Genomic DNA, 27,905 nt, shown 5'->3' on the forward strand with positions numbered 1-27,905 from the left:
GTTTTAATTGTTAAAAACCATTCATTGGTCAAGCTCGCGTAAAGTATTTCTTTACTTATGGCAGCCGGTTTCAATAGACTTTGCTGTCATCCTCAGGCCTTAAAAACCTTTTGTTGTAAAATATGTTCATTTTACGCTGAACCTCACGCACAATATGTCAAGTGGATAAAAATTAGCACATAATAAATGGTCTGTCGTCACTTAAATATTTAAAAACATAAAGCACCTTGCGCAAAAGGCCACGTCCATACACATATTGCTCACAGATGCTTGTTACATCACACAAACATTGTACACAATAGCACTTCTGTTTCGCATGCTGGACACACTCTCAACACTCCTGCTCTTTAGAACCGCTAGCCTTCAATAAAGAAACATTTCATACTATCTTGGCTACTTAATGGTGTTTAACGAAATTCCATCATTGTTTTGATAATTTTAAAAATCTATTTGAACACTGCAGTTGTAATGACTAAGTTTTACCTTCAGCAGTGATACATCCACATGATCAAAAGTATCCAGACACCGCCCAAAACATACGGCTTTCATATTAGGTGCATTGTGTTGCCACCTACTGCCAGGTACTCCATATCAGAGACCTCAGTAGTCATTAGACTTCGTGAGAGAGCAGAATGGAGCGCTCCTCGGAACTCACGGACTTCGAACTTGGACAGGAGATTGGGTGTCACTTGTGTCATACGTCTGTACGCGAGATTTCCACACTCCTAAACATCCCTAGGTCCATTGTTTCAGAAGTGATAGTGAAGTGGAAACCTCAAGGGACAAGTACAGCACAAAAGCGGACAGGCCGACCTCTTCTGTTGACTGAAAGAGACTGCCGACCGTTGAAGAGGGTTGTTATGTGCAATAGGCAGACATCTATCCAGACAGTCACCCAGGAACTGAAAACTGCTCAGGATCCACTGCAGGTACTATGACAGTTAGGCAGGTGGTAACTTGGATTTCATCGTCGAGCGGCTGCTTATAAGCCACACATCACGCCGGTAAATGCCAAAAGACGCCGTGCATGGTCTAAGGAGCGTAAACATTGGACGACTGAACAGTGGAAAAACGTTGTGTGGAGTGACGAACCGTGGTACACAAAGTGTCGATCCGATGGCAGGGTGTGGGTATGGCGAATGCCCAATCAACGTCATCTGCCAGCGTGTCTAATGCCAACGGTAAAATTCGGAGACGGTGGTGTTATGGTGTGGTGGTTATTTTTCATTGAGGCAGCTTGCACCCCTTGTTGTTTTGCGTGTCGGTATCACAGCAAAGGCCTACATTGATGTCTTGGTTCAAATGGCTCTGAGCACTGTGGGTCTTAACATCTTAGGTCATCAGTCCCCTAGAACCTAGAACTACTTAAACCTAGCTAACCAAAGGACATCACACACATCCAAGCCAGAGGCAGTATTCGAACCTGCGACCGTAGCAGTCTCGCGGTTCCGGACTGAAGCCCCTAGAACCGCACGGCCACCGCGGCCGGCCATTGATGTTTTAAGCAGCTTCTTGCTTTCCACTGTGGAAGAGCAATTCGGGGATGGCGATTGCATCTTTCAACACGATCGAGCACCTGTTCATAAATCACTGCCTGTGGCAGAGTGATTACACGACAATAAAGCCCTGTAATGGACTGGACTGCACAGAGCCCTGACCTGAAAGCTATAGAAGACCTTTGGGATGTTTTGAAACTCAGACTTCGTGCCAGGTGTCAGTGCAGTACTCCATGAAGAATGGGCTGCCATTCCCCAAGAAACCTACCAGCACCTTGTTGAACGAAGGCCTGCGTGGACGCTGTCATCAAGGCTAAGGGTGGACCAGCACCATATTGGATTGCTGCATTACCAATGGAGGGCGCCACGAACTTGTAACTCTTTTTCAGCCAGATGTACGGATACTTTTGATCATATAGTACACCTACAGTGACGAGTAACGAGATATTTCCCATGGTTGTATAGCAGCCAGCAAGGCCGCCTACGCTGTAATTAGTGCTGAAGTACGCCATTCCGATGGGGCAGAGAGTGTTTAACATAGCAATGTCAAAAGCTGGGGACCAACCGAGTTCTTAAATCAAATATTAATTATTAGAATCCACTTTTAACACGGTAAACGTTAGGGGAAGTCTAAGAACCATAGAAGCTTCTTCACCATAATTCTACGATGGAGAAAACTGTTTGTAATGAGAAATAAATGATGTTTATTATACTACCGACAAAGTACGAATCCAACCTATGGCATACGAACATTGTTAGTAATTCCTTTCACGCGCCACGTAATTCAGAGTTCGTTAGAATGTATAGGACGGGCCATAAGTCACGATCGGAAATTATTCAAGTAACTTAATACGTTTGCGGCTGCATGGTTCTGGAAATGTATTCCACTTCGAAAGTAATCTTCCCTGCCGCCTGTCTTCTGGTACAGGCCACTAAAATTACAACAGTGCAGCTGATAATTTATGTGCGTGAAATTGCAACAATGTAGGCGTCACTCCATAAAAATACGGCAACTAATGCTGTTGTTTTGCTTATGTTTCTGTCTAATGGTACGGTATGTGATAGTTTTGCTACTAAAGTGCTACTGCCTTAAAAATTTATGGTGAATACAAGCGTATTCAGAATTGAAGAATGTTTTCTTCTTGGCGTATGGGTGTGCGAAGGTACTCGAACGGGTGTGACCTATGATCAAATCACGACATTCTTTTTTAACTGCTTCGAGAAAATAGCCCCAATGCAGGCTAATCTTCGGAGGCCCCAACGGAGGTTAATCTTCGGAAAATGGAAATAAAGGCCTTTGCAACTGGGTCTGTGACGGACTCAAGAATGACGACAATGATAAGGAAGCCAATGAACGCTTAAATGCATCATTGGTTCGCTCACCAGCAAAATCGACAAGCAAGTGATCAGGGAGATGGACATTCCTCCACACGTCGTTGGTGAAGAAAGAAAGTTATCGTTCAGCTCTACCCGGCAGCATCAGTGTAAGTGGCCATGGTATGAATACACAACGAGGTTAGTGCGAACGCTTATTTGCAGCATTACATAAATTAGTGGATCGCTGTGAGATTATGATGACAATTGTATGTGCAGTTATGTTACATCCCTGTGTCGAAGTGTTTATGCCTGGGTGAAAGACGACCGTTAACAACCTTCAGGTCTGCACCGAGAATAATAGCATACAGAGAGAGTTTGAGGTATGAAAGAAGTATATAAGGCGTTCCTTTCTCTATTATTCCAATCTTGCGTGTATCTTTTATCAGTGAAATACAATTTCTGCTGGAGTCACGGAGTCTTTTCATGGCCCTGTTTGCCTTTCATCCTGCTTCTTGTTTAAAGACAAAAACATTAAACGTTTCCGATGGTGACTTCTGCCCCAATCTGTACACCGGTTCTGATCTCTATGTCTTCCATACTTACGATTTTCCGTCTTATGTGAAGTTAAGTGCACTAATCTGAGTAGTTGTAACCCACTTCAAAGCGTTTGTCAATATATCGACCGTAATGACATCCCGGAATATTGTTTAGTGTAGAACGTTGTTTTCTCTATGCATGGGTGATGCTGATTCAGCAACTGTTGTTCAATCAATGGAAACTCTATTAATTTTGTTAATCCTATCTTTATTACTTACGCACGACCAAATAGAGCTTTATATTAGGCCATTATCAAGTGTTTCTGAAAATTAGTCTGTAGAGAAACGCTGTCGAATGACGTTTTACAAATGTCTGCGGATAAGCAACCGAAAATAGTTTTTCATCGTGTTATTAACGGCTGTAAAGGTACACCATACCTTGTGGTAACATTGATACTCGTTGTGAGACTACTAAATTATTGACAGAGGGCCTCATTTTATTTGTTTACCCCATCCACCCACTCCCTCGCTCCTTACAAGAAAAACTATTTCTGTTTATTAACCACAACAATATACAAATGTGTAATGCGTGTCATCTGTAAGGAATAAGAATGCACGTATGTCCACTCTTTTATTATTGTCAGATGTGTAATACATTTAAGATCGTGACTACATACATTTTTGCCGGCCGCGGTGGTCTAGCGGTTCTAGGCGCTCAGTCCGGAACCGCGCGACTGCTACGGTCGCAAGTTCGAATCCTGCCTCGGGCATGCATGTTTGTGATATCCTTAGGTTTAAGTAGTTCTAAGTTCTAGGGGACTGATGACCACAGATGTTAAGTCCCATAGTACTCAGAGCCATTTTGAACATATATTTTTTATGTTTATTTTCCTCACCACACACAGTTATAAGCAATTAAATAGGCAAAGGAGGTCACTTGTCCGCGTAGCCTGTCATTTCGTATTGAAAGAAACACTCTGTCTCGTTATTTAGCGACAAAGGTAACATCCTCCTTCTACGCCATAAACGTAAATCACGGTAAAGTTTGAGTTTACAGTGTGTTATATTCCGTATATTAATGCGGGGGAAAATCAGGAAGTGATTGCGTTCCTAACAAGGGAAATAATGAAGCAGCATGTTTATTTTAATATAAAAGAACCACCTATATAATAATTACCTTAAGGAATTTATAGCGGTTGTGGACACATACGTAAACAAGACAATAAGCTACTATACAAATTTTAAACATTTGGGAGACGAAACTATAGTTGAGAAAGCTAATAGATGTCCATGTTCATTAAATTCCTCAACTTCACTTTCTGTAGGTACAGTTACGAGAGATTTATCCCACTTTCATCTTTAAATCTAAAGCTTGTCTAGCTATATGATTATGTTTCAGTAGTGAGTTTGAATATTCTTAGTCTCGTGCAGCAGTTCCTGACAATCTCTGTGATTGAGTTTCTGTCAACTGTGATATCGGTTGTGTTGTTCTGATCCCATAATTAGCAAAAAACCATTAGTCTCAATGCCCACATTTAATGCTTTTCTATCAAAAGTTGTTAGTGGGTATCACCAGAGTGTTTAAAACAGGAGTGCTTCAGTAGGAAATCCAAATAGACTCTCGAATTGAATGTGTTAACGGAAGTACAGAACAAAAGCGTTTTTTTTTTTAATGTTACTTTCTAGTAGTAAATGTCACATTTATTAAAATATCCTGGATCAGTGTGATAAATACCTTTCCTTTCTTGTGGATACTACTGGTTAGCTGGGGGTCAGTATCATACTGTCGGTCTGCTAGTGAATGCTGCTCAGCAAATCTGAATCTCGATAGCAAAAGTTGCTCCAATAACCAAATTCAGCTATTCGCTTCACACATATTTCAAGAACGTTCCGCTGCAGGTAGATTATAAGAGCATAGTTACCACAGGTAGTATTACATGTCATGTGCCGTCCGAGTTGTAGTATTAGTAGCGTGCTGCTTGACCAGTCACGTCGATCAAATATCTAGGCAGAACGTTGCATAGCGGTATGAAATGGAGCGAGCACGTAATGACGGTGGTAGAGAAGGCGAACGGTTGTCCTCGGTTTACTGGGAGAACTGTAGCTCATCTGTAGAGGAGATCTCATACAGAGCGTTAGTGGGATCCATTTTTGCTCAATGTTTGTGTGTTTGGGATCCACTCGAAATCGTGTTAAAGGAAGACATCGAAGTAGTTCAGAAGCACGCTGCAAAATTTTTCAGCGATAGGGTTCTATCAGCATACACTTTATGGAGATTCTCCGTGAAAAATAGGAATCCCTGGAGGGAAAACGACTTCCTTTTCGAGGAACACTACTCAGAAAATTTAGAGAAGCGTCATTTGAAGCTGACTGCATGACAACTCTACTGCCACCAACGTACATTTAGCGTAAGGACCACGAAGACAAGAGATTAGGGTTCGTATGGAGACATGTAGATAGTCGCACTTCCTCCCTCCATTTGCGAGTGAAACAGGAAAGAAAATGACTAGTAGTGGTACAAGGTACCCTCCGTCATGCACTACGCCATGGTTTGTGCAGTATGTATGTATATGTAAATATAGAGGATTGATTATAACAAAGTAAAATAGAATTGTGTGTGTGTGTATGTCTGCAAGTCATATAAATATTTATTTGTGTGGAATTACACAAGAAGCCGAGTGGTCTAGGACGCTGCAGTCATAGACTGTACGGCTGGTCCCGGTGGAGGTTCGGGCGTCGGAGACTGATGACGTTAGCAGTTAAATCCCGTAAGATTTCTCACACATTTGAACATTTTGAATTACACAAGAATGCGACCATTGCTTTATTTATTTTCTGATTGCACGAACAAACTGTAGTGACCGCAAGTACCACACTATACTTAGTTCATCATAGGAATAAACCTGATGTAAACAAACACAAACGCGATGATTGGTAAGCAGCCATAGCTCTAGTACACTGGTATTGTTCCGCTCTTGGAAATAGGTCTAACTTACGTATTAGATAGCTTATTAAATGTCACTGTAAAAGAACCTTTAAAGCATTCTGATGTATTAACAACCATCAACGTTTTTCTCAATAACACATTAGGTACGTATTTTTTATTTAAAAAATCGTGTACAGTCACAGTCTCTGTAAACGGCAATTGTACTCTGATTGTCTCGCTGTTCATATGTACTGTGAAAATGGATGAGACTGCATCCAGCTTCACAGTGAAACGCGCGCGGAACACCGTTAATGGCGCAAAACAAGTTATTCTTGACGTTTTTCACAACATTACAGAGAAAAATCAGGTCTGACGTTTTTCAAGAAACACTATCTAATGAATAAAATGAACGATAGGTCAATCATATGTGTGGTGTAAACGGTAGCGTCTTATAATGATAATCGTGTTTATTGACTAGCGGCGGTTCGAAACTCTTTGTGGATTATAATATTTTGTCCGGTTTGAATAGCCAAGTCATTCGAACATGAAATTCATCAAACATACGTTAATTAACGTATACTTAACCCTTTTTTGTTCGGTTTGAATATCTAAATCATTTATACATGAAATTCATCAAATATATGAAGGGCTTATTTCAATAGTGGTACAAGTCCATTACCTCCACTTTTCTGTCTATAATGCTTCTGAAATTAATGGTCGAAACAAACAGAAAGAAAGGTTCATCTCTAGCAACAAGCCATATGCTTGAATATTTCTGGCAACTCAACTGCAGATTTTTCAGCCCTCATTTTACTTTAGGACTCTGTACCTCAGAATGAAGAAAAATGGACTTGTACCACTATTGAAATAAGCCATTCATATGTTAGTTAACTCCTACTGAACGATCATTTTTTTAAAAAAATGCAAGTCATCTAATTTCATTTTACATGTCACATGCAAAATTCTTGTTTTCATTGCAAATATACATTCTTAATTGCCGATATTTTATAAAAGTTTGTTGAAGAGTGTTGAAGTTAAGAAAACACTATACAATTAAATTTTAGGGAAAAAATGAAAATTAAATACGCTTTCCTAAATACGCCCTCTGTTTTGTAGGACAGATGTGGTCTCACACGAGACAGAATGATAAGTGTCATAGAAACATGGAAAACAACTATTTAATTACAACACTGTGTTAGCTAAGATCGAGAGCATGTAATGTTTTCCGTCCCGTCACCTGAGAATTGTTGGCAACATTTTCGATTCGTGTGCAGGTAAACAATTGTAAGTGTCTAAAATATGGCGGTAAACGAGAGTTTGTGTGTGTTTACATCAGGTTTATTCTTATGATGAACGAAGCATATTATGGTACTTCCGGTCACTACAGTTTCTTCATGCAATTACAAAATATATGAACTGAGTTTCTGAACGAATGTGGAGATGACCTGCATACTTACGACCCTGATAAAGATCCAGAATACGTTCCTGAAGATGAAAACACGTCCAGAGTTGTTGATAGTCAGGTGAATATATATTTATTTCTGCAAGTAAACAGTGTTAAGTTGCGTCCCTTAACATTATTTACATCAATATGCTTGACAATGAGATGCCTGTAATGTTAAGGGCTATCCGTAACACTACTTACTTGCCGTAGTAAGAAATCCAGATTAGTTTTAGATGAAGTATTACGCTATCTGTAAGTGAAGCTATATGTCAACACCTAGCCATCTAACAGCAATCGGTATTAAGTTACGGATTTATTATTATGGAGTTCCTATATTCCACATGTTTAACGTTTTCAACATTTTTTTGCTAGAGAAGGTGTGTGTGAGAATGTCAGTGTGTATGTTACATAATGAAAACTGCAGTAGATGTATAGTTTTAGGTGTTTCGTTATCCCTAGAACTATGCAGAATGTTAATCTTAGACTTTTATTTATTTATTTATTTATTTTTTGTTTGTTTCAGAGGCTTCTTGGAGGTTGATTTTCCTCCGAAGATACATGCAGTAGTGACAGTGATGAAGCAGACATTAAATATGCTAATGATCAACAGAGCATACGGAAAGGACGAGTGGCAGCATGCAAGAGCAGATGAGGAATACAGGAATTAAGGAAAGCAGTATAAGAAGTACAGTGGTAAGGGTACTGTCGTTTAAGAAAAAAGACAAAGACGAAAGGTAGACAATCACGTACTAAGAAAACAATGTTTTAAGTAAAATAATAATGTTAAGTAAATGCATTGAGGATAAAAGGTTTAATGTAAAAAGTGTTAAGTAAGTGTGTTGAGACTACAATGTTTCGAGTAAATAATGTTAAGTACGTGTTTCTGAAATTTTGAAAAATTTTTCAAGTTGATGTTACATACTAAAAACAGGTAACAGCTGGCGCTGTGTAATAAAGCAATGCTGCACCCGAAAAAACATATGTATTTGTATGTATTTCAGATATTTGATTTATGGGATTTTATTAAATTATTTGTGGCGCGTTTTTTCAGAACTACTTATTTTCCCTTAACCATTTCTTACTGCAAAGCCCTCCAATTCACATGATGTTCGCAGGCCTCCTGTACACTTAACGCCGCGACTATATGGCGCCTAAGTTTACAGTTTTCATGTCTTATGCAGTTAATATATTCAACGGTATGGGTCATGTTCTGTGGTAACAAGATGTGAAATCGTTTCTTCTGCCACCATCTAAGATTACGGCTCTATCGGTGTATGAAGGCTTTGGTCTGTGAAAGACGGGTGTATACCGTACCCCGTGCAGTTGTGGCAAGTTATACACCTGTCAGAGGATGAGAACCGTGGAGGACCGCTGCACAGTACACGCCAGCACAGCAGCCGAGCGAAACTCCGATTTCAGAATATTGCACTGGTACCTAACATCATATGGAATATAATAACGTTGAGTTCCTGTCGTGCGCTTTCAATTACTGGGACAGTGTTTTGAAGGAAGCTGTTGACATTAAACTAGCAAATGACCTTATAAATAGAGTTAGAGGTTTGTTTGCTTGAACTCTGTCAGGAAAGCTGCTCTGTCACTGTTCACGCAAGAGAGGGACGGGACCAGCGCTACCTGCTCGCCCATTCGTAGTTGATATTTTACTCCCGGTAACCTCTGACGCCGATTACCCTGCTTCTGAAGTGGCGCTATATTGTGTGTCGTCTTTCTGCATTTTCCGGTTTTTGATCCTTCGTTGACGTAGGCCCACCCTTCGAGGATTTGATACCCACAGTTATCTCTCGTTTTACATGTGCACTGCAAATGACGGTGTCTTCACCTGTCGAAATATCGGTCGTTCTCAAGAATACCAGCCGGTTGCATTCTTGTAAATTATATGAACAGAGCATACACTATTTGTATCATTTTAGATAACAGAAAGGTCCGACGTACAAGGAGTGGACAAAAACAACGCTGACATTGAAAACTCCTTGCCGCGCGGTATTAGCTGAGCGGTCTAGGGCGTCATAAGATTTCACATACGGTTGACATTTTTGAAAACTCCTTCCTGTGGCGGCGTCGGAAGTGTTGGTACCTCAGGACAGTCGCTGTCTGACGCAAAAAAGGGTGAGACACGACGGCGTGGAGACGCCCACGAGATGTTCGATACGCCACCGCTGTTGGAAGACTACTTACGTCAGAGGGCAGTAACACTCAGCCCCACTCTGCAGTCGTCGCTTACGACGGCAGCGTCGTCTTGCTTCAGATCCAGCAGCGCGAGCTATATTTGAAACCAGAACTGTATCGACGTTCATTGTCAACTGAACATTGATATGAGGCCATCATCCTGTGTCGTGTCAAGGGATAAGTTACAGAGAACAACTACAGTAACAAATGCACAAGCAACATTCCTGTGGAAATGGATTGTTTCCAAGTTAACTATTTCCAATCAACCGAGTCTAAATAAAGTGATCTAATACTGTGTGTGTGTGTGTGTGTGTGTGTGTGTGTGTGTGTGTGTGTGTGTGTTGTAGAATCGACTGCCTCCAGAATAAAGTCTGCGCTTGCTAGAAAGCTGTGCAGAGCCGATGAGTATGCTTCTCGTGTTTTTTCGTCCGCTACTACAATTCCAGTCGCTTCGAACTAGGTAAATACAGGTCCAGTAGGGTTTTCAAGGAATTCTTACATAAATATTTCTCGAAAATAATGGCAAGTTAAGGTGGAGGTGGATGACGGTCAAGCACCCTTCTCTCCAAAGTAGCCCACAAAGCCTCGATAATTCTGAGACCAGGCAACTATGGAGACCAGGCAACATGCGACAATTCATTCTCGTACTCAGAAAACCAGTCCTGCACGATGCGTTCTGTCTGGACAGTGACCCTGTCGTCTTAGTATACAGCATCACCATTTGGGAACGAATATCGTGCCATGCGACACAAATGATCAGGCAAAACGGTCACATAATCCTTGGCAGCAATGGGACTTCCCAGATGTAGCCTACCGACCTGTAGAGTAACACGATATGGTTGGCCAGATGTTTACCGAAATTCCCCTGTATTCCATCCTGGGAGGTAAATTCGCCCAGAAGTTCGTGCGGAACAAGGCTCCTCCAACCACGCGACTTTCTTCCATTGTTCCATAGTACAGGTTTTACTACTTCACCACCACATTTCCCTGTTAATGTTTATTTGTTTCACTCAAGATGGGTTATGGAATTACAGCACGCCCTCAAATTCTCAGCTTATGGAGCTCCGTTCGTCTTGTTTTGGTGCTGGCAACGTTAGCGAGTGCGGCATCAGTACCTGCTGTGCCTTTTGCGGCTGCCGTTCTCTTACTTTTTGTCACAATCCTCTTCAACGACCGTCTGTCACCGTCATTCGACACAATCCAATCGCTTCGGCTACCGTGATTATGCAAACACCTACCATACGACCACCAATAATTTGCCCCTCATTCGAGCTCACTTAGCTCCGACATAATGCCCTCACAACTACACAGAACACTCTTCTGACAACCGACTGACACTCGCAACGTATTGACGACATTGCACAGATGACGTTCGTCGTCAAATACGACAGTGTCACATGAAGGCTTGGCTGGCACCTGCGTTTTTGTTCAAGCACGCATTTCACGCCGTGTTTCCGTATTTTTCTCTAAACCTTATATGCGATTAATTTCAGCATTATTGAAAGAATTTCTGTTTTTTTTTTTTTATTTTTTCAGTCATTAGTCTTCTGACTGGTTAGATGTGGCCCGCCACGAATTCCTTACTTGTGCGAACGGCTTCACCTCATAGTAACAGTCGCACCCAACGTTCTCAATTGTCTGCTGGATGTATTCCAGTCTCTGCCTTCTCGTACAGATTTTATTCTCTACAGCTCCTTCCATACCTTGGACGTTATTCTCTGATGTCTTAATATATGCCATTCCCCTTGTCAGTTCTTCGTGTCAATGTTATCCAATTTTCATCTCTTCGACAATGCTCGAAGAAAATCTCGTCATTCCTTATCTTATGAGTTAACGCAATTTTCAACATCGTTCTATAGCACATCCCCTAGAAAGCTTACATTCTCCATTTATCGGTGTTCATGACCGTGATTGACTATCATGCAATACTGTGCTCCATACGTATGTGCCCAGAAATTTCTTCTCCATACTGAGACCGATATTCGATAGCACATATTCTCTTGGCAGGAATGCCCTCTGTGCCTATGCTAATCTTCGATTTATGTCCACCTTCCTTCGGTCGTTATGTTTTGTTATGATTCCAAGATATCAGGGTTCTTTAACTTCTTGGTGCGTGTCTGGGGCACTGTGACCAGTTTGACCTACGTGTATGACATCCTGCGATCCGTAGCCATACCCTTTCCGCACAATACCCCAGACGTCATTTTTCAGCAAGACAATGCGCGACCACAAGTTGCTGCACGAACATGTGCCTTCTTTGTGTCACAGCATGTCAGTCCCTTGCCCTGGCCCACTACATCAACAGACTTGTCGCCAAACGAAAATGTGTGGGAGATGGTAAAACGGCAGGTGCAGCACTGTAACCCAGTGCTACTACAAATGAACTTTGGAACCTGATAACCCAGCATGGATCGCTATACCGCATTACGCCATTTACGCCTTTTACTCGTCGATGCCATCATGCATGGAACAAGTTATGAGGGCCCATGGCAGACCATGTGCCTACTAGGCAACAGGACGCATGTCGAACCGACGTGACTCAAATGCTAATCATTTCTGCCGAACACACTGATGTACATGTCCTGTGAATATGAACGCCCTGGGACCCAGGTAACAGGTTCAGGATACGAAAGATCACGCATCAAGACGTGGGAGGGAGACACATAAGATAGTTGGTCATTTTCACCAAACTAACGTTTATTTAAGAGAAACATACTGATCATTTAAAATCCAGATAATAACAATATCAAAACCATCAGAATTATAGTGACATATAAAGTGAGAAAGTACTCAAATTTACCATGATAAGCAAAAGGAATCAGTATTGAATAAACACAAAGCATCTGAGCTTATGAGTAGTCAGAATGAAATTTGAATTTACAAAAGTTCATGAGGCAATCCCGCTAAACTGCACAGCCTACAACCCTGGGGGGCAATCGATCAACCCAGGTATAGCTCCAAGGAACAAGACAACTACCCAATGTTTGCTAGGTATGACAGATGACGCGGCAAAGGGGTCCCACGACAATAACTTAGACGTCGGACGTTGGGCAGGGTGTCGCCAAAGTAGCGGCCCAGAAGTCACGGCTGCAAACACCGAGATAGACTCGCGTGTTTCGCAATCAACTGTGAACATAAATCAGAACCGAGGCAGCACCCTCAAACAGTAACAGAATATACACTACAAATTAGACTCGCTTTAGCAAGATAAAGACAACTCGTAACCTTAGCTAAAACAAATAGTTAAAGCCAAAGTTATACATGTGACTAAAGGAATCAGGGTGAGGAGTACGCTTAGCACGGAAGGTCCAGGCCCCTATAATGTCACTCCTTGAACACAACAATTACCAAAACAATAAATTAATTTATTCAGGACAACATTTATAAAACAGCTAAGAGACAAGCAACACGTGGCCATCTTTAAGACAATACTAAAATGTCACATAGCTTGCTTCTTAAGCAAGGCAGCAAAGTATAATTACCAAGACTAACTTTAAGAGATGAGGCACAAAGATTTGAATAGTTAAAGGAAAAATAAATTACAGTCTGGAGGTGATTTAAAAGTTACCACTTAATACAATTCATTCCCAAGCAAATTAAAAAAAATCTTATTTTTTTAATATACATGAAACACCTTTAAAGTTCACCAAAGGGGCAGCGACGCCAGGCTGCCCTGGGCAAAAGGTGACTCGACTTGAAGTGCTTCAAGCAGCAGACCAGCCATTCAAAACAACACCTAAACGCCGGGGCCCAACAGGGAGTCACTTCCATTAGACGTTACATCACAATATATGTACCTTCAAACGCTTTTTATCAGATCAGGGGAAACCCGCAAGCATTGGCAGAGATAATTAGAATGGATTTTGTCGTACACAATAAATACATATGTCTCTGTCTAGGCAAGATGATAAGCGAGTACATATAACGCACAAGGAGCAGGTACAAACAGAGCAGTGGCAGTTAAACCCCCTGAGAGACGAATAAGTTTGCTAGAACGCCTTAAGAAACATTAGCTAAGGTGAGCTTATGCTAAACAGAAAATTTCACTCAGTAGGAGCACTACATAATTCAGTTATGACTAAAACACATCAACGTAGGTTAGAATAAATACACTTTATAAATCACAATTAGATTTCAAATTCAAAGGCAGCACCTCATACAGTACCATGACATTGCCACCGGGTACAGTGCCACTCACCGGTGTTACTACTTCAATTCACAACATCGCACCCCAGGCGAGTCCATACAAGCGCTTTACCAATTAACAGAATCAGGTGGCTTCAAAGAAGATGCACTAACAACCATTGGACACTCTCAAGCCCAGGCACATTGCAGAACAAACGAGTACATATTATTCACTGTACAAGGCACAATAATATTGCGCCAACTTTCCTATGAACAATAATACCACAGGGCCAGAATATCAATATGCAGTGTGTTACGGTGCACTCTCCCCACTGTCAGTTATGCTTTTAACTCCTTTTCACAAAAGGTGGGAATTTAAGGAGATGGGACCTGGATAAATGACTAAACCAGAGGTTGTTCAGAGTTTCAGGGAGAGAATAAGGGAACAATTGACAAGAATGGGGGAAAGAAATACAGTAGAAGAAGAATGGGTAGCTTTGAGGGATGAAGTGGTGAAGGCAGCAGAGGAGCAAGTAGGAAAAAAGACGAGGGCTAGTAGAAATCCTTGGATAACATAAGAAATATTGAATTTAATTGATTAAAGGAGAAAATATAAAAATGCAGTAAATGAAGCAGGCAACAAGGAATACAGACGTCTCAAAAATGAGATCGACAGGAAGTGCAAAATGGCTAAGCAGGGATGGCTAGAGGACAAATATAAGGATGTAGAGGCTTATCTCACTAGGGGTAAGATAGATACTGCCTACAGGAAAATTAAAGAGACCTTTGGAGAAAAGAGAGCCACTTGTATGAATATCAAGAGCTCATATGGAAACCCAGTTCTAAGCAAAGAAGGGAAAGCAGAAAGGTGGAGGGAGTATATAGAGGGTCTATACAAGGGCAATGTTCTTGCTGAAAAATGATGTCTGGGGTATTGTGCAGAAAGAGTATGGTTACGGATCGCAGTATGCCATACACGTAGGTCAAACTGGTCACAGTGCCCCGGACACGCACCAAGAAGTTAAGGAACCCTGATACCTTGGAATCATAACGGATCGCATTATGGAAATGGAAGAGGTTGTAGATGAAGATGAAATTGGAGATATGATACTGCGTGAAGAGTTTGACAGAGCACTGAAAGACCTGAGTCGCAACAAAGTTCCGGGAGTAGACAACATTCCATTAGAACTACTGACAGCCTTGGGAGAGCCAGTCCTGACAAAATTCTACCATCTGGTGAGCAAGGTGTATGAGACAGGCGAAATACCCTCAGACTTCAAGAAGAATATAATAATTCCAATCGCAAAGAAAGCAGGTGTTGACAGATGTGAAAATTACCGAACTATCAGTTTAATAAGTCACAGCTGCAAAATACTAACACGAATACTTTACAGACGAATGCAAAAACTAGTAGAAGCCGACCTCGGGGAAGATCAGTTTGGATTCCGTAGAAATATTGGAACACGTGAGGCAATACTGACCCTACGACTTATCTTAGAAGCTAGATTAAGGAAAGGCAAACCTATGTTCCTAGCATTTGTAGACTTAGAGAAAGCTATTCACAATGTTGACTGGAATACTCTCTTTCAAATTCAGAAGGTGGCAGGGGTAAAATACAGGGAGCGAAAAGCTATTTACAATTTTTACAGAAAGCAGATGGCAGTTACAAGAGTCGAGGGACATCAAAGGGAAGCAGTGGTTGGGAAGGGAGTGAGACAGGGTTGTAGCCTCTCCCCGATGTTGTTCAATCTGTATACTGAGCAAGCAGTAAACGAAACAAAAGAAAAATTGGGAGTAGGTATTAAAATCCATGGAGAAGAAATAAAAACTTTGAGGTTCGCCGATGACATTGTAATTCTGTCAGAGACAGCAAAAGACTTGGAAGAGCAGTTGAACGGAATGGATAGTGTCTTGAAAGGAGGATATAAGATGAACATCAACAAAAGCAAAACAAGGAAAATGTAGTCGAATTAAGTAGGGTGATGCTGAGGGAATTAGATTAGGAAATGAGACACTTAAAGTAGCAAAGGAGTTTTGCTATTTGGGGATCAAAATAACTGATGATGGTCGAAGTAGAGAGGATATAAAATGTCGACTGGCAGTGGCAGGGAAAGCGTTTCTGAAGAAGAGAAATTTGTTAACATCGAGTATAGGTTTAAGTGTCAGGAAGTCGTTTCTGAAAGTGTTTATATGGATTGTAGCAGTGTATGGAAGTGAAACATGGACGATAAATAGTTTGGACAAGAAGAGAATAGAAGCTTTCGAAATGTGGTGCTACGTAAGAATGCTGAAGATTAGATGGGTAGATCACATAAGTAATGAGGAAGTATTGAATAGGATTCTGGAGAAGAGAAGTGGCACAACTTGATTAGAAGAAGGGATCGGTTGGTAGGACATGTTCTGAGGCATCAAGCGATCACCAGTTTAGTATTGGAGAGCAGCGTGGAGGGTAAAAATCGTAGAGGGAGACCAAGAGATGAATACACTAAGCAGATTCAGACTGATGTAGGTTGCAGTAGGTACTGGGAGATGAAGCAGCTTGCACAGGATAGAGTAGCATGGAGAGCTGCATCAAACCAGTCTCAGGACTGAAGACCACAACAACAACAACACATAGCAGAAGGAGGCGCCCATCACCAGAGCTCCAGAGCACAATCTTCGTCACCTTCTTTAGCGGCTGCCCAACATTCGACAAGTCGCTCGGCGATGCGGCTGCGTATATGCATCGTCAGACTCAAATCTGCGCAACCAAACCCTACCGCCACGCACTGCTGCCCCAGTCCTCCTCCTTCCGTCACGTGACGTTCACAACTAACTGCGTCCGCGCTGAGCCTCCACACTGCAGCCAGGAAAACCAAGGGAGGTGACTATCGATACCGGTGCCAGAGGTAGTTAGGCCAGCAAACCGAGGTGTTCTTTTTTCTGAACGTGAGTGTATTACGTTTCCTGGCGTGGTTGCTACGGACAGAGTCGTTCCCGGTGAGTGTGCGGAGGTGGGCGCGGCTTGGCCGGCGGCCAGCTACCCCCTTCGCGGCGCGCGGTGGGGTGACGGCGCGTCGCCGGCTGACTCATTTCTGTTCCCGCCACCAGAGCCCGGCAGACGACGGGCCGCAAGCGACCGTAAAGGTCGCGCTACGTGCTCCCGGCACGCACGGCGCTCGTTCTGCCACAGGGTGGCACAAAAGGGCTGCTCACTGGGGTGGAACGACGTAGTCTATACTCTTCATCTACATCTGCTTCTGCGTCTGTGCTCTGCGGGCCTCTGAGAATTGCGTGTAGCAGGGCACGTGTCATTATGAACCGTGGCAGATTTGACCGCTTGAGCCGCTGTTTGCCCCTTTTCTTGTACTGTCATAAATTTAAAGGACTAAAATTGTTGATTGCATCTTTTAAGAAGAGGCATTTTTAACTCGTCAACACTCGCGTGTATGACTCTCGCCATCTGCAGGGTGGTTATAATTAAAGTTAAACCTTCAAACTGCTGTAGAAGTAACACCACCGGTCAGAATGACGCCAAATTGCAACGGAATATTATCAGAGAAAGGGGAAAACGTATGGATGAAGAAAAATAAATCGTTACAAAAAGTAGCAATAGTTGGTGCTGTAAGCATCGTAATTTAATAGTGGTCGACTACAAATGACCAATGAATCACATAACAATGCCTAAGGTATACGTTTGACGTTAAGCAGACTGCACTACTCATTGTGCACGGGTGTACAGATGTGATACTGTTAATTACGTAACCCCATCCGTCACGGCAAGGTCGTATCACACCGGATGGGAAAAATCGGTTTTTGATTGTCCTGAGGCCAAAGGCCGCATAAAAAGCATCACTCACATCGGTTTTTAATTGTCCTGAGGCCAAAAACCGCATAAAACGCATCAGTCAAAATCTAATCGGCATATTAATTTCCGTGCGACTGGCGCAAAAAATGTTCAATATGCTGTCTACCGTTTTCTGTAACAAGTTGAAATCAAGAAACAGAATGTTCCACAACTGATCGAAGTGTTTCCAGGGTCGTGTTCAAAATGTGTTGCTCAATGCGTGCCTTCAATGCAGCTAATTTTGCAATCGGAACACTGAACACAACATCTTTCAGATAGCCCCACAGCCAGAAGTCAAGCAGATTAAGATCAGGTGATCGGGACGGCCAAGCTGTAGGGAAATGGCAGATGATAATTCTAGCAATTCCGGAATGGTGGTTAGGCAGCTGCATAACTGGATTTGAAATGTGCGGAAGTACGCCACCTCGCACTCGCACAAAAATTACCCCATCCACAAATCTACGCTGTTGGAGAGCTGGAATGACGTGGTTGCGCAGAAGACACTCATAGCGCTTACCAATAACGGTACAGGTAACAGGACCGGAAGCATCTGACTCTTCGGAAAAATATGGCCCTATGATAAATGATGCAGTAAACCGGCACCACACAGTAACGTTTTCAGGGTGAAGTGGTACTGGTTGATTTGCGTGAGGATTTTCCTATCCTACATCCGACAATTCTGTGTATTGACATATCCTGTCTCATGTGTGCTCACAAATCTTCAGCAGCCAATCATTGTCCACTTCCATGCGAGCAAGAAATTCTAAAGCAAAGGTCTCTCTTGCTGGCAGGTCAACAGGAGGCAACTCGTGCACATGTGTAATTTTGAATGGATAGCAAAGTACACTATGTAATCAAAAGTATCCGGACACTCCCAAAAACATATGTTTTTCATATTACATGCATTGTGCTGCCACCCACTGCCAGGTACTCCATATCAGCGACCTCAGTAGTTATTAGACATCGTGAGAGAGCAGAATGGGGCGCTCCGCGGAACTCCTGGCCTTTGAACGTGGTCAGGTGATTGGGTGTCACTTGTGTCATACGTCTGTACGCGAGATTTCCACACTCCTAAACATCCCTAGGTCCACTGTTCTCGGTGTAATAGTGAAATGGAAACGTGGACACGTACAGCACAAAAGCGTACAGGCCGACCTCGTCTGTTGACTGACAGAGACCGCTGACATTTGAAGAGGGTCGTAATGTGTAATAGGCAGACATCTATCCAGACCATCACACAGTGATTCCAAATTGCTTCAGGATCCGCCGCAAGTACTATGACAGTTGGTCGGGAGGTGAGAGAACTTGCATTTCGTGGATGTTTCGTAGGATTTTACGCACCATGCTCATGGGTATGTCCAATGTTCTGACAATTCTCAGGGCACTACTTGTTTGCTCACCACTTTAGAATTTATCTAATTTATGAAAAAATGAATGAGCTGTTACATTTTAAACTTCGTGTTTAGAAGAAACTCAAATTTTATAGTTAATTATGTCAATTTTTAGCACAGTTTTTAATAGATCTGGAAAATTCTAGAGTTTCATACACTTGTAAGTATGGTTTGTATGCTGTACAAAATTTATCGATGAATCTCTCTTACGTATGAAGAAAACTCTACCTATAACAACGAATCCAGCCAATAGTAAGTAAAAAAAACGATGAAATTTCACATGTAAAAAAAATTTGTTATGTTTTTGAACTTCCACTGCTATGAGTGTGAATCGTAATCGTTTTTGGTCATGCTAATAAAGTTTTATGAATTTATTTGTTAAAGTATAGACATTGGAAACTATAATGATCTGTAGTGCCTCTCCTGCTCCAGTTCGGCCCGGTTCATGCCCTGGCTCCCTTAATTCCGAGAAAAAATTGTGACATGTAATAGAGGTAAAAGGGAACAAGTTACGTAAGGTAGTACAGCACTGGTTTTTATCTGACTGTACGTCGGATAGTGCTTTAGTTGAACGGATATTTGGGGGGGGGGGGTAAAAGATTGATATTAGATAAGGCAATCTGGGATGGTTGCCATATACTATTGACTATTGATGGAACAGATGTAGGACATTCCAAGATAGGGCCCTCTCAAATTGTTTGAATTTCCTGTATCGCGTTTATGCATTTGCCCCCACTGGCGGAAATGGCAAAGCACGTGCGCCACCTGTTCTTCATAAATGATTGCTTCACGCCTCACATAGTTTACCTTAATTTTTCAAGTCTTAAAACCGTATTATTACCAACTTTTCCTGATGTTAGTATTTTATGCGCTGTAGGTCGCCAAAAACCGTTTGTCAACAGACTGCCGGTCTCTTGTAACCCATCCCAGCACCACTCTGCGGCCTCTTCCAATGCATTATTGTCGACTATTCAAAATACTTGTTACTCATTGTTTTGTAAAAAATACATTTTAGTAAAACATTGTAAAGTTGTTTCAATGAATTGTTTCCTAATGAATTTTTTTTTGTACGATGTAACGATGAAAAATGTAGTTGTGAACAAACAAATGTAGCATGTGACACTTGTGCAGCGCAGCCTAGCGTTGTAATCCACTTGGTTTCCAATTAGTTCCTTGGTAGCAGTTTACACTTGTCTCGTGATTGAGAATGTTGTCAAGATACAACGTGTCTATTGAAAAGCTTTATATGTTCATAACTTTGGTAATCAAGAAAATCAGACTCATTCATTATCCTCTGTCTCTAACCCATAGTGAAATGTAGCATATTTTCATATCTTTTGCTACCTGTTTTATGCTGTATTTTAAAGTCATTGAAAATTACGGAACTTCGGAGGCTGGTTTTGGAAATAATAAAAAATGTGGTCACGAGATCTGAAAGTTACTAAAGCCTATTATAACATCGAACCCAATAGATAAGCTGGAATGACGTAATTAGAGGGAGGTTGTGATCTCCGAAATCATCTGTGTCCAATTTGAATTTAAGATCTTGCATTAAGCCATTTAATGTGACGAAAGAAAAACGAATCTAATTACTGTATGCTTACTGGACTGAAAGTTCGCCTAACATGTCACACGTCAAAGCTGCCCGGCATATGGTCTGCTGGTAACTTATTCATTCTAGTCCTCCTGCAAACTGTCGACGCTTTGTAGATGCACCTACAAACCACGTGGGAGTGTGTTCCAGCGCAGCATGTCCCGGCTGTCATTCATTCCTTTCCACCACGCGCTTTGATTGCAGCTGCTGATGGCTTCACTATGTACTGAATCCTTATGGTCAAAGTGGATGTACCATTCTGTCATCCAAATAATTTGTATATTGGTGCCTCTTCAATCTGTAAAATAAAATTCATTGCAATCACCTGTCTTCTTCTTTATACGTCAACTTCACAGACTGCAGTTTACTCTCACGAAAGTTGATTCCCAGCGTGTTTCTTCCATTCAGTGTCATATCTTCAGAACGGACTTGGAACATGCCTAGCAAACACTGTTGTAGCACTAAGGAATAAAAAGGAATGGAAAAACGCAGGTACAAGGAAGTCAAGTGCGAAGAAATCACGGGTGACGGTTGATCGACGAAGCATGGACTACAAAAATGTTCAGGGAAATTCAGGAGTACATAAAAAAAAGCCACTTAGGAATAAAATAGGTAGAAACTGTAGGAAAACAAAGGCGAAATGGCTGCATGAAAAATGCTATGAAATCGAAAAAGCATATATAAAAGTAAAAACAATCTTCGGCGAAATTAAAAGCAAGGGGGGCAACATTAAGAGCGTGATGGTAATGCCACTGTTAAATACAGAGGAGAGAGCGGACAGATAGAAATAATTTGTTTGACTACGTGTTAGAAGAAGAAACAGGAGTCGACAGGAAAGAGTTAGAGGGTACAGTATTAGAATCAAAGTTGGAAAGATCTTTGAAAGACTTAAGACCAAATAAGGCTGAAGGGACAGATAACATTCCATCAGAATTTCTAAAGTCAGTGGGGGAAGTGGAAACAGATCGACTGCTCATTTTATCGTGTAGAATGTATGAGACTGGAGATATAATACAATTCTCAAGAGAGCAAGAGCAGGCTAGTGCGAGAATTATCGCACAATCAGCGTAACAACTCATGCACCCCAAATTGATGACAGGAATAATATAGAGAAAATTGGAAAATAAGATTGAGGTTCTATTAGTTGCAGATCACTTTGGCTATAGGAAAGATAAAGGAACCAGAAAGGCAGTTCTGACGCTGTCATTGCTAATGGAAGCAAGACTGAAGAAAAATCAAAACACATTCATTGGATTTGTCGACCTGGAAAAAATTGTGCAAGATGAGAAAAATAGGAGTAATATACAACTTGTGTAAGAAACAACATAGAACAAAAACAAGATTGTGTGAGAAAGAACGAAGTGCACGGATTAAAAAAGGTGTAAAATAGGGATGTAGTCTTTCGCCACTATTGTTCAAGCTATACGTTGAAGAAGCAATGACAGAAATAAAAGAAAGTTACAAGAGTGGAATTAAAACTCAAGATCAAAGAATATCAGTGATAAGATTTGTTGATGACATTGGTATTTATTCTTAGTGAAAGTAAAGAAGAATTGTAGAATCTGTTGGTTGGAACGAACAATGTAATCAGTATAGAATATGGGTTGAGAGTAAATCGAAGAAAGGCGAAAGTACTGAAAAGTAGCAGAAATGAGTACAACAAGAAAGTTAGCACCAAAATTGGGGACCACGAAGTAGACGAAGATAAGGAATTCTGCTACCTAATCACCAAATAGCCTATGGTGGACGGAGCAAGGAGGACATAAAACTCAGCATAGCACTGCCGAAAAGGTCATCCCTAACCAAAGGATGTCTACTAGTATCAAGCATTATCCTTAATTTGAGGAAAAAATTTCTGAGAATGTACATTTGGAGCACAAAATAGTATATTTGTGAAACATGGTCTGTGGGAAAACCGGAACAGAAAAGGGTCGAAGCATTTGAGACGTGATGCTAGAGAAGAATTTCGAAAATTTGGTGGACTGATAACGTAAGGTGTGAGGAGATACTGCGCAGAATCGGGGAGGAAAGGAATAGATGGAAAACATTGACAAGAAGATGGAACGGAATGTTAGAACGTTACGTTTCGTCAGTGGTAACGTGTCCACGCATGTTTAGGAGAACACTGTAGTCAGAGGCGGGCTTCTCATACATAGGTAACATCTCTAAATTTGGTCGTTTTTTGTATCAGAATTATCACAACAAATTTCTAAAGGAATAAAGTGTATTTTGTTGACTAAGTTGTTCAAAGCATTGATGTGAATCACGCCGAACAACCTTAAGATGATATAGACCATATCTTGAAGCCGGGCTTAAACACTATCGTGTCTGACAACAATTGTTCATTTTGCTTCTTCTACATTAGAACCAGATTGAGCTTTCACTGATTCAGAATTTAACTGTAAGTCTTCGTAGAAAATTTAACACTGCCAGCAAGAAAAAATATTTTTTGTATGTGCGCTTAGTTATACGAATGTCGTCTTTCGAAGTAAGTGCTAAATGCGTTCTGACGTATTTAGTACTGTGGTGTGCATCAGAAGTTCTCTTTGTGCGGATGCCTCTATGACAGAAATGATAATGATGATGATATTTGGTTTGTGGGGCGTTCGACTGCGCGGTCATCAGAGCCCGTACCCTTTCTCAATCTGAAAACAGACCAGTCTCGCCACTTTTCATTAATGATAATGGAATGATGAGGACAACACAAACACCCAGTCCCCAGGCAGAGAAAATCCCCAAGCCGGCCAGGAATCGAACCCAGCCCCGTGATCCACAGGTAGCAACGCTAGCCACTAGACCACGAGCTGCGTATTATGATAGAGAAATCAGAGTAAAAAAGTAATCAGGTAGTCAGCTAGTCAAACGTTTCCTTACATACACTGAAAGGGTACAGTACCGCCCGACATTGAAAATAGGTACAACATATTTCATTATTTTTGTCAGAACAACACATTTTTTTGTAAAATAACTCAATTTCAATTAATACAGCGAAGCTGGATACCAGTGTGGGAAATAATGACAATTTATTTATTTAATTGATCACATGTGCACTCCTACAAAGTAAATCCCTACATCCAGTTTGGTGAAATCTGTGAAATGAATGAATGTATGGTCGTCTGCTAACCGCAGATAGTGAATGTGAATATATGATCATCTTTGAGTCGATCCTTTGGCCACCTTTGGTGGGACCAAAGAGATGAAATTTACCAGAGCTTTGAGCGCCTGAAATGTGGCTGACCAATACGATAGCAAGGTGCTTCCCCCACCTCGACACAGGTGCGAGAGGACCTAGAGAATGGCCACGTTTCAGCACTATGCCGTTGGACCCTGTTCTGTTAAGACCTGTTTTAATTGTGCTCTGTATTGACGAAAGAGTGGAGACATGGTATGCATGTGGAATATTTAAGAGTAGTTTGAAATATTAATTTCTCTATTTCAGGAACTTTTGTGGGGAGAATTAAATGTCACGCAGGTAATATTAATGGGATTGTAGAAATCTTCGGAAGTGACCAACGGTCACAATGAAACCACATGTAGCATTAAGTTGAAATACTTCCGTGTGCTTAAGTTAAACTCAATTACTAGCGTGTGTACAATAAGTTGAAATATTTAAGAAATAGCGTGTGTACCATAAGTTGAAATATTTAAGAAATGGCGTGTGCAGGACTTGAAATTAGAGACGAGTACTTCCACGTGGTGAGTACTGTGTGAGTCTCAAACTGTGTATCAGACAAAAGATAAAGAGAAGTACTCGTCCATGGTATCAGTTGAGGACTCGCGTGTGTGATGTTCTTAATATTACTTTGCGTGATATGATTCCGTGTGACGCTTGATTCAAACTCTGAGAGAGAAGCAAGGTGAGTCGGCCGTCTATCCAGCAACGCCACTTGGCTTGCATTGCACAGGAAGACGAGCAAATATCTCCAGAGTTCATAGTAGGAAAGTAGAATTACAAAGTGGGGCAGTGTCGTGTGAAACTGGGATAAGTATTAATTGAAGTGGGAAAGCTGAAAGTGATAATGTTGTGACCATTCTCTGTGTAGTATTTCCTATTGTAGTGTGGTGTATGTCTTGTAATTTGGGTATGTATGGTTCGCATGGGAGAGTAGCGAGGTAGTTTCAAAAGATTAGTGGGTTATGCTTCTTCCTTCGGTACCGCTCGGTCTGGAGGAAAGTTTAGTGATGATGATTGTGAGAGTCGAAGTGTGAGGTATAATAAAAGATCCACCATCCTATCCAGAAAGTGCACTGTAGCGTTAAAAATAATTACAAGACCATAATATAGAGATTCACTATTGTAAAGCCATGCCCACTGGGCGGTATTTCTCATGTGTTATTGTTGTAGGTTGTAGAATTTGTGTGTTTAGGTTAGAGAATTTATTGGAATAAATAAGATAGTGAAAAGAAAAAGATTGGTAGACTATTCCTTCGAATTGTGTGTTGTCATAATGTCCCGAATTTATAATGTGTGCGCCATTCATATTCAGTGCGGTGGCCACGTGTTGACAAAAGCCGTTAAATAAAAGACAAAAAGAAAATGTGGTATTGCCAGTGCGTAGTGTACAGTCGGAGTTCTGTAAATTATTGATAGTCAGATGTGTGTTTCCATTGCGTATTAATCATATAGGAGGATAACTGGTAACTTAAGTGTGAGTACTAGAGTTCATGTTACTCGATAAATAAGAATGAATCCACTCGCTTGGCAGACCACTCATCTTGCAGGCCTGACTGCATGATGCCACTGTATGAGCAAGGCATGTGGGTGCCTCTCATAATTTCGACCCTGCCAGGATATATTTTCCCAGGATATTTTGCTGTTAAGATTTGCTGTTAAGATTTTTTTTATGGAATGTATTGTGATAGCGCTAAGAAGTAAAATTTTTTTTGTTTGTAATTTATTTCTGGTTTGGTGAGGATCTTTTATTTTTTTTATGTAATTGATTGCTATATCGTCCAAGGCTGGAAGATCGTTGCATAATTTTTTTGCGTAATGTCCGTGGTAACCAGGTCGCAGTCGAAAAGTGTAGTCACCATGGAGAATAGCGATTCTGGGGTGGATGTAGCAGTGCAGCAGGAAGTATCTGTTGACCATGGGATAATGAGCGGGGACGGCAAGCACTCAGAAGGGGCTGAATTGTTCAGTGGACCGCGGCTATGTGATCCTTTATGCGGGGGCTTTGTTCACAATCGGGGGCTTTTCCCGACGACGCGCACGAGGCGGGACTAGGTCAGGTATGCAGTGAAAGTGAAGCTACCCTGAGCGAAGCTACTGTTTCTCAGGCGAACGAGGTGAGCGCGTCGAAAGTAGCAGATGACAATGTGATACTGCAGTTTTTACAGAAGATGGATAAAGATTATAAGGAAAGATTGGAAAAGATGGATAGGGAGTTTAAGGAAATGGTGGACACGATGCGTAGAGGTAATAAGGAAAGATGGGAAGCGATGGATAAAGATAGTGAGGAAAGTATCGAGGCATTGGATAAGGGAAATAAAGAGGCAATGAGGAAGCTACACACAGTTATCGATGAGCGTTTGCCCGCAGTTAATAATCGGTTAGATGAGGGGGAGAAGCATCTGGGTGCGTTGAAGGAAGTATGTGACGCCGTGAAAGGAAAAGCTAATAATTTCGAGGTACAAGTATTTGCAATAGAGAGTGATACTACTGAGCATAGGGACGTGTTGCCGGATGAGCGAATCAAAGAGGTAGTGGTCAGAATGAATACGATTAGTGCAGATGTAGAAAAGATCAGTATAAGAGGCGAGACAGGCTCTGACAGTACGCAGCGAGAGGTTTATGCCGACCGGGAGGAGGTACAATCACTATTACAGTTTAAAGAGGAACAATTAGAAACAAATAGGAAACATAGGGAAGAACTAGCACAGTTGCAATTAGCGTGCAGAAGCGAAGGTGAAACACCACCAGGTAGACTGCAGAGGGAGAGTGAGATAGATTCAAAAAACGAAAATAGGCAGAAAGAGGAAGACGAATTCAGAGAGTCAGAAGAACGGTTGTGTCCGATAAAACAGGTGGCAGACCCAACTGGGTATAGTCCAAGGCTGTCTCAATTTCAAGATTCATTACCTTCATCGTGGGGACCGCGCCTCAAAATGAAGTTTGTGTGTAACCATTTGAGGGACGAGGCTAAAGCGAAAATGCAGGAAGTTATTAAAGACTGTAGTAGCTATTTAAATGAATTCTGCTCGAAAAGTAAGCAGGACCAGGCTACGCAAAGCGTATTGATGATGCCAAATTGTAACGAAGGTGGTATAAGAGATCCAGTGTCGTGCTATCAGGAAATGCTGAGACGAAATAGGTATTTGGATGTGCCATACGAACCTGGGGAGTTCATTAGGATCTGTATAACGAAGTTGCCAGTGAAATTGCGCAGAGGTATAGTGATGGCAGGCAGAGGCTTAGTCGATTCCGCGTCACTTCAGCACTTTTTACAAGAATTGGGTAATGAGAGCAATATCGTGAACGGAGACACGACTCATAGGTCAGACAGAGTCGAGGATAGGAACGGCAGAAACTATCAGAATGACAGGAGAGCATGGAATCCTGGCATATCTTTCTAGTCGTAATAGATTGATGGATAGGGGAAACTAATCCAACATATCAGCCCTTAACATCTTGCTTTAAAACACATGCAGCTGGCACTGAAAATTGTCTATGTAGCAGACATACTCTACTGATATGTAGGAATGCAGATACCATACTTCTGATCAGAGAATAAAACACCAGTAATGGCATCTGTTAGGCTGGTCTCTCAGAGCAAAATTTGCAAATTTTTATTTGGGACAGTAAAGTAAAAGGACTGTTTCCTCAAAAATCAGTTATTCTTTACTGTGTATAGTGGACCATTCAGAGTGAGGCGGATTGTCCAGGAAAATGCTGTACTGATTGAGACGATCAAGGGAAAACAATCTCATGGGCTTCATCACATTTCTAACATCAAATTATGGAAAAGTTAAGGATAGATCGAAAGTAGGCAATTTATTGTAGATAGTCAGGGTATTTATTTGTGGTGTGTAACGTTGTGCAGGGTCAAATCGAACATAACAATTT

The sequence above is a fragment of the Schistocerca piceifrons genome, chromosome 6, assembly GCF_021461385.2.
Source record: "Schistocerca piceifrons isolate TAMUIC-IGC-003096 chromosome 6, iqSchPice1.1, whole genome shotgun sequence".
Lineage (NCBI taxonomy): Eukaryota > Metazoa > Arthropoda > Insecta > Orthoptera > Acrididae > Schistocerca > Schistocerca piceifrons.